Source organism: Thamnophis elegans, chromosome 8 (assembly GCF_009769535.1).
Source record: "Thamnophis elegans isolate rThaEle1 chromosome 8, rThaEle1.pri, whole genome shotgun sequence".
NCBI classification, from domain to species: Eukaryota; Metazoa; Chordata; class Lepidosauria; order Squamata; family Colubridae; genus Thamnophis; species Thamnophis elegans.
This window is the reverse complement of record NC_045548.1, coordinates 68512600-68520502: the sequence shown is the minus strand read 5'-3', so window position 1 is coordinate 68520502 and position 7903 is coordinate 68512600. Positions and strand designations below refer to the sequence as shown.

General features: G+C 44.6%; 1 non-coding gene across 1 annotated transcript; it reads left to right on the top strand.

Annotated features, from left to right (window-relative positions):
• The first annotated feature begins 1171 nt into the window (after positions 1-1171).
• On the top strand, positions 1172-1243 carry TRNAD-GUC. Its single transcript has one exon. It is a non-coding gene; the product is annotated as a tRNA-Asp (tRNA).
• The last annotated feature ends 6660 nt before the right edge of the window (positions 1244-7903 follow it).

The following is a 7903-nucleotide window of genomic DNA, read 5'->3' as shown; positions in this document are numbered from 1 at the left end:
AAAGACTTCCACTGTTGGAGCATTCACAACTTCTGGAGGCAAGTTGTTCCACTGATTAATTGTTCTAACTGTCAGGGAATTTCTCCTCAGTTCTAAGTTGCTTCTCTCCTTGATTAGTTTCCACCCATTGCTTCTTGTTCTACCCTCAGGTGCCTTGGAGAATAGTTTGACTCCCTCTTCTTTGTGGCAACCCCTGAGATATTGGAACACTGCTATCATGTCTCCCCTAGTCCTTCTTTTCATTAAACTAGACATATCCAGTTCCTGCAACTGTTCTTCATTAAATCCTTCAATTTAATGGAACTTATTCCAATGGACTTCTATAGGGTTGCAAGGTTCCAGTGAGATATGCATAATGCTTCCATTTTGCATTTTGATCCAAGCAGATTTAGGAGGCAGGTGAGTCACTTTCCGTTAGGTTTCTTTTCTTAATAAAATGCTGTCATTTTCTGTGTTTTTTTAAAAAATTGTTAGCTTTCCATTTCCTTATCGTAGCTAGCTGCCTGGAATGAATGAAGGGGGGCAGGCAGGAAGTAAAGAAATACTAGGCAGCCCAAACCACAATGTGAAGCATAACCAGGGGTGCCACTTTCTTGAATGCCATTGAAACCAGAGGTGGAATTCAGCAGGTTCTGACCAGTTCTGGAGAACCGGTAGCGGGAATTTTGAGTAGTCAGAGAACCAGTAAATACCACTTTTGGCTGGCCCCGCCCCCATCTCTTCTCTTCCTCCCGAGTCCCAGTTGTTTGGGAGGGAATGGGGATGTCAGGCCTGCATTTATATTCCTTTTAGAATTTTGGCCTGTCACACGTTCTCTTATTTCATTATGCTGTTTCTTTAAGTATAGTCAATGGGAGGGGCGAATAGAAGGAGTAGAATTGTGGAATATATTGTTTTTCATTCTTTACTAGAAGCAAGGTCATCCTTTGTTCTCTGAATCAGTACACCTGACCGGAAGAAGCTGGGTATGGTTGCCAGCATGGAAGAAGAAGATTGGACTATGTGATAGACTGTGGGCGTGGGGACAAGATCATGAACTTTTAACTGGGTGGGATTCTGATGTAACTTCCAGAGTTGGAATCCCACAGGACGATGCCAACATGCCTATCTTATTAAATAGTTTTGCCTTCGACTCTGATTTAATTCTGCATGGTATTTGGAACGCTGACATACCTCGTTAGTATAGTGGTAAGTATCCCCTCCTGTCACGCGGGAGACCGGGGTTCGATTCCCCGATGGGGAGCCATGACAGGGGATTTTGCAATAACCTTCCCCTGGAGGGGGAGGGAATGGCGATTTTACAGTATCCTCCCCCTGCAACGCCCACCAAGCCACAATACACCCACCAAGCCACGGCGAGAGAACCAGTAGTAAAAATATTTGAATCCCACCACTGATTGAAACATCAATTTCTACTGATATAAATGGGCCCTCAACAGGAGAGTTCAAACTCCAGGTTCAGTGGATGAGATACGAATCCATTCACACTTAAAGTAGACCTTTAGCGTGACCCGTCAAAACCGCGGTCCACAAAAGCGCGCTCGATGAAAGCGCGCATTTGACGTCATCACAGCGCGATGAAAAAAATTAAAAATTGAAATAAAAATAAAATTAAAGCAAGCTGATTCACATAAAGGTAAGGGTTAGGGTTAGGGTTAGGGTTAGGGTTAGGGTTAGGGTTAGGGTTAGGGTTAGGTTAAGGGTTAGGGTTAGGGTTAGGTTTAGAGCGTTAGGGTTACGTTTAGCGTTAGGTTAAGGGTTAGCGTTAGGTTTAGCGTTAGGTTAAGGGTTAGGTTTAGGGTTAGGTTTAGGGTTAGGTTTGGGGGGGTTAGGGTAAGGTTTTTGCTTTATTTTTACATTTATCGATCACAGCGCGATGTTTTCGTCGCGCTGTGATGACGTCACGTACACGCTTTCGTCGAGCGTGATTTTGTCGTCCGCGGTTTTGTGGTGGAACCGACCTTTAGACGTGTCCTTAAAGACTTGCCAAGTTCAGTTTCAACCGTCTCTTGTTATCCCTGAAATCACTATGCTAACATCTCATTTAGTGTTTGGGCCAAGCACCAGAGACTTTGAGTTCTAGTCCTTCTCTTAGGCATGAAAAGCAGCTGGGTGACTTTGAACCAATCACCAGGAGACTGTGAGTTCTAGTGAAAACAGGCTGGGTGACACTGGGGTAATGACTAGGAGACAGTCTATGGTGATTCTCAATCATCCAGGCCATGGTTGCCCCAAAGATGCTCACAGCAATAAAATGTTCATCTGCAAAAAAACAGCCAAGCTCAGAGAGGACCAAGACCCCCTCAGAATTCAAACCATCACATAAGGACTAGGGGAGACATGATAGCCGTGTTCCAATATCTCAGGGGCTGCCACAAAGAAGAGGGAGTCAAGCGATTCTCCAAAGCACCTGAGGGTAGAACAAGAAGCAATGGGTGGAAACTAATCAAGGAGAGAAGCAACTTAGAACTGAGAAGAAATTCTTTAGAAACAACTAATCAGTGGAACAACTTGCCTCCAGAAGTTATGGATGCTCCACCACTAGAAACCTTTAAGAAGAGTTTGGACAACCATATGTCTGAAATGGTATAGGGCCGTGATGGCATGCCTACCACAGGTGACACACAGAACCCTCTCTGAGGGCACACAAGTTGTTGCCCCAGCTCAGCCCCACTGCGCATACATGCGCACCTCCCCCCCAGCCAACTGATTTTCAGGTCACTGCTGTGCATGCACGGAGGAGGGGCGCATGTGGAAGATGCATGCACACGGGGTCACACACACACATGCAGGGTTCACACATGCATGTGGGGGGGGTCGCACACACACGAACAGGGGGGCTGGGGTGGTGCCTCACCCTGCAGCCCGTTTTTGCTCCCAGGAGGGTGAGGGTGGCCTACTAGGGCCCTAGGGGTGTGGGGTGGTTTTCACACATGCATGCATGGGGGGCAGGGGAGCACAAGTGGGTCGTATGCATATGCGTGGGGGGGAGCGCAGGGGGGTACATGTGCATGCACATGGAGACAGGGGGCAGGGAGGGATTGCACGCACATTGCATTATGTGTTTTATCACTGGTATAGGGTTTCCTGCCTGAGCACGGGGTTGGACTAGAAGACCTCCAAGGTCCCTTCTAACTCTATATTCTATATTCTATATAGACTACTGCAATGCGCTCTACATGGGGCAGCCCTTGAAGAGCATTCGGAGACTTCAACTGGTCCAGAACGCGGCCGCGCGAGCAATTGTGGGTGTACCTCGATACACCCATGTTACACCTATCCTCCGCGAGCTGCACTGGCTTCCAATCGGTTTCCGGATACACTTCAAGGTGCTAGTTATTACTTATAAAGCCCTTCATGGTATTGGACCTGGGTACTTGAGAGACCGCCTGATTCCAATTACCTCCCAAAGACCCATTAGATCGCACAGGGCCGGCCTCCTCTGGGTTCCATCCACCAGCCAATGCCATCTGGCTATGACCCGTGGGAGGGCCTTCTCTGTTGCAGCTCCCGCCCTTTGGAACAAACTCCCCGCGGAGATTCGGACCCTCACCTCTCTCCCTGCTTTCCGAAAAGCCATTAAAACCTGGCTGTGTTGGCAGGCCTGGGGTTGATGAGCTCCCCTCCCCTCTCGACAGGTGTGGTTGTTGGTCATTTTAATGTTTATTTTGTACTTATATGTTTCCCCTTCCCATTTAAGTTGTTTGCCGCCCTGAGTCCCTTTTAGGGAATAGGGCGGCATATAAATAAAATAAAACTTAAACTTAAACATATTCTATACTCTACTCTACTCTACTCTACTCTACTCTACTCTACTCTACTCTACTCTACTCTACTCTACTCTACTCTTATATTCTTATATATCAAGATGATGCCCAAATCTCTTAACAAACTGCCAGGAGTGCCTTAATAATGAGAGCAGAGCTGGGGTGGGGTGCTACTGCCATTACTGCTGGTTTGGCACACAAATCTTTTTACTACCTACTCAGCTGAACCGGTGGGAACCCATCTCTGTAGCGGAGATACACCAAGGATAGGCAGTTCTACAGTAGCTCATGCTAGGTTCTGTGTAGAAAGTCCCCACAAACAACTGCAACTTCAAGATTTTATCCAAATCAGATACTAGAACTTCATGGTCCTACTATGGTGAGGAGGCTGCAAGGCCCACCTTGACTGGCTTGGACATGATTCTGGGATGGAAATTGTCACTGGAAGAGAATAATAGTATAACAGAGTTGGAAGTCACCCTGGAGGTCCCTGGAGGTCCTCTAGTCCAACTCCCCTTTGAAGCTACTTGAAGATGCCTCCCCTTCCCCTTTGTTCATCAAGCAAGAATGGAAAATAAGCAGGGAAGCTTAGAATCAGCTCTAAACTTCTAGCATTTTCTTAATACAAAGGAGAAATCAAAATAGGTTACTAGCTCCTATTGCTGTTGTGTTGTTTTGCTTGATCTATCTGTCCCTCAAGGTCATAAGTTACAAAGTTCACATAAGCATTCCCCACTGCCAGAAGAAGCCAAACTATTTGCCTTTCCCAGCCTCACCTAAATGTCAAACACAATTTGCTTATATTTGCATCGGATTTTCCTATTTGCCGTTCGAATGACTTCAAGCAATGATCCACCGTTCTCTATAACCTTAAAGAACAGGCATAGTTTGGGGCAAGATGTACTGAAAGATTATGGCCAGCCTATTTGTTTTAGTTATCTGCCTTTAAAAAATGGAAAGGAATCCATCACAGCCCTTGCTTTGCTTACAGACAAGTATCTGAAGTGGATGCATGAATCACAGCAGACGTGTGTGAAGGATGTTTTCCAAATTTGCAAAACTGAAGTTACAAACCAGATGCCTCAGGAGAGCAGGAAGAACGTCTTATCCTGTCCAATCTGGCCACTCTTCTATTGAAGTCCCTCCAGGTGATTTCTCACCCCACCTGAGCCTTGGAGGTACCTATATAAAGGTAAAATCAGCCCGGAGGGAAGGAAAGCAATGGAGGAATTGGGAAAGAAAAGAAAAGAAAAGGGAAGGGAAGGGAAGGGAAGGGAGGAAGGGAAGAAGGAAGGAGAAGGGAGGGGTGCGGAGGGGAGGGAGAGAGGGAGGAAGGAAAGAAAGAAAGAGAAGGGAGGGAAGGAAGGAAAGAAAGAAAGAAAGAAAGGGGAGGGGGAGAGAAGGATGGATAGAAAGAAAAAAGGGAGAGGGGATGGAGAGATAGAAGGAAGGAAGGAAAGAAAAGAAAGAAGGGGAGGGGAGGGAGAAAAGGGACTAAGAAAGAGAAAGGAAGGAAGGAAGGAAGGAAGAAAAAAGAAAAAAGAAAAAAAGGAAAGGGAAGGAAGGAAAGAAAGAAAGAAAAGGTAAGGAAGGAAGGAAAGAAAAAGAAAGAGGAGAGGGGAGGAAGAGAGGAAGGAAGAAAGAAAGAAAGAAAGAAGAAATGAAGGAAAGAAAGAAGGAAAGAAAGAAGGAAAGAAAGAAGGAAAGAAAGAAAGAAAGAAAAAGGAAGGAAGGAAGGAAAGAAAAAGAAAGAAGAGAGGGGAGGGAGAGAGAGAGAGAGAGAGAGAGAGAGAGAGAGAGAGAGAGAAATAAAGAAAGAAAGAAAGAAAGAAAGAAACGTGGACTTTAATTCCCAGAATTCCCCCAAGGAGCATTTGGATTTGAAACCCACATTTATTAAGGATGTCAAAGTTGAGAGAGATTCTCTAAGTCTTTTGAGTAACCATCAGAACCTCCCACAACACTGTTGAAATTTTGTGACCGGCTGCCCAATGATGAAAGCACAGCTTGTTGCTTTTCAAAAAATAATAATCAGAAAATTACATGCATTGAGCCTCCGACAGTCAACAGACCCCGTTTACTATACACAAAAATAAAATCCAGTCCCTTATCTGGGAAGAGAAAGTAAATGTTCCAGTAATGTATCTACTTACAACTCTAGCAATGCCGTTCCCTCACCTCCAAACCTCCGGCCTCTTCTGGACCTTGGACTTTTAATTTGCAGCTTAGAGCTCTATAATTTTCTTCAGCCTTATCTTGAAATGCCTCTAAGAAAATATTACTATCAGAGCTTCCATTGTGCCTATCATTAGCCCTCAACATTTTGATCACAGCTGGGATGAGAATTGCCATTGTTAAACCCAAGAGGATAATTAAGAGAATTGTGCTTAATTTTCGTGGCACGACAAAACCGCGAAGCCCTTATCCGCGGAGACATAAGCGCGTCGCTAAACCCGCGACGTCATCACCGTGTGTCATCATCGCCGCGACAACAGCGCGGCAACAGAAGGGGGCTTTAAAACGGCGCCGCGGCAGAAAGCAGATTTCAATTAAGGTAAGGGTTAGGATTAGGTTTAGGGGTTTGTTTTAGGGTTAGGTTTAGGGTTAGGTTTAGGGTTAGGTTTAGGGTTAGGTTTAGGGTTAGGTTTAGGGTTAGGTTTAGGGTTAGGTTTAGGGTTAGGTTTAGGGTACTGAGTGCTTGGGAATGCGCGGATTTGCCCTCCGCGATTATGTCATCGCGGTAGAGTCACATTTTTCCTTAGCGCTTAGAACAGCGCGAATTAGTCTTCGGACTTATGTCTCCGCGGATAAGGGCTTCGCGGATTTGTGATGGAACCCTTAATTTTAGGATCTGAAGAATTTTAGAGCCGAAGAAGCTTCTTGGAGGAGAAGTGAAATATCTTCAAAGAAAAAACAGAAAATCCAGTTGCCTCTTGGGGAAAAAAAAAGTACCTTGGGGACTAATTTTAGGAGCTTTTTCTGCCATAGATGTTAAGTGAATCACTGCAGTTGTTAAGTGAATCTTGAAGTCACTAAACAAACAAAGCTTCTCCTAATGACTTTGCTTGTCATAAGACAGTTGGGAAGGTCGCAAATGTGTGATCACATGACCCGCCAACTGCCCGAATTTGGATCATGTGACCCGGGGAGGCTATGAAAGTGGTAAATGAGGTGGCCGTAAGACACTTTTTCCCAGTGTGGTCGTAACATCGAGCAGTCACTAAACGAATGCTTGAGGACTACTTGTATTATGTACTTAAGCATTTATTGGGAATTTTCCACACATACATCTAGCCATACATTCTCTCTTTTTTTAAAAAAAAAATTATTAAGCTTTTTTTAAAACATTAAAAAACAAAACACAAATTTCCATTCATTTCAGCGAGTCTCTGTCATTGATTTCATTCGTATTTACATAAGCTCTATTTCTATACTCTCTAATATATTCTGTATTGTATAATATATCACATAATCACTTAAAATGTATTAATATTTACAGATTTATACAGTGTTATCGTATTTGCCGTAAATAATACTTAGTTCTTATAGAGTGTCTCATGTCTGTCGTCCAACTTTTTATACTATCTGTTCCACACTTGATAGTATTCTGATTCTTCTCTATCCTTCAGTTCCATGGTCAACCTATCCATCTCTGCACACTCAAGTACCTTTCTTACAGTGGTGGGTTTCAAAAGTTTTTAGAACTTCTTCTGTAGGTATGGCCTGCCTTGTGGGAGTGGCTTGCTGGCCATGTGACTGGGTGGGAGTGCCTTGCTGGCCATGTGACTGGGTGGGCATGGCCAACTTGTAAAATGTGGTGAAACTCACTTAACAACCCTCTTGCTCAGCAACCAAAATGTTGGCTCAGAAACTCTGGCATTTGAAGCACCCAAGTCTTAAGGCTGTCAAGTTATAAGACCCTTGCACCCCTAACCCTTTAGAAAAAAAAACCCAGGGGTCTTCAAACTTGACAGCTTTAAGACTTGTAGACTTCAACTCCCAGAATTCCTCCTCTCACTCTTCATCTTGATGATGTGCGGACGGGCGGGGGGAAGGAGCTGGAACCGGTTCTAAATGGCACAGTAGATTTGTGGAACCTCTTCTATAGAAGTTTCTTATGATCATTTCATCTGGAG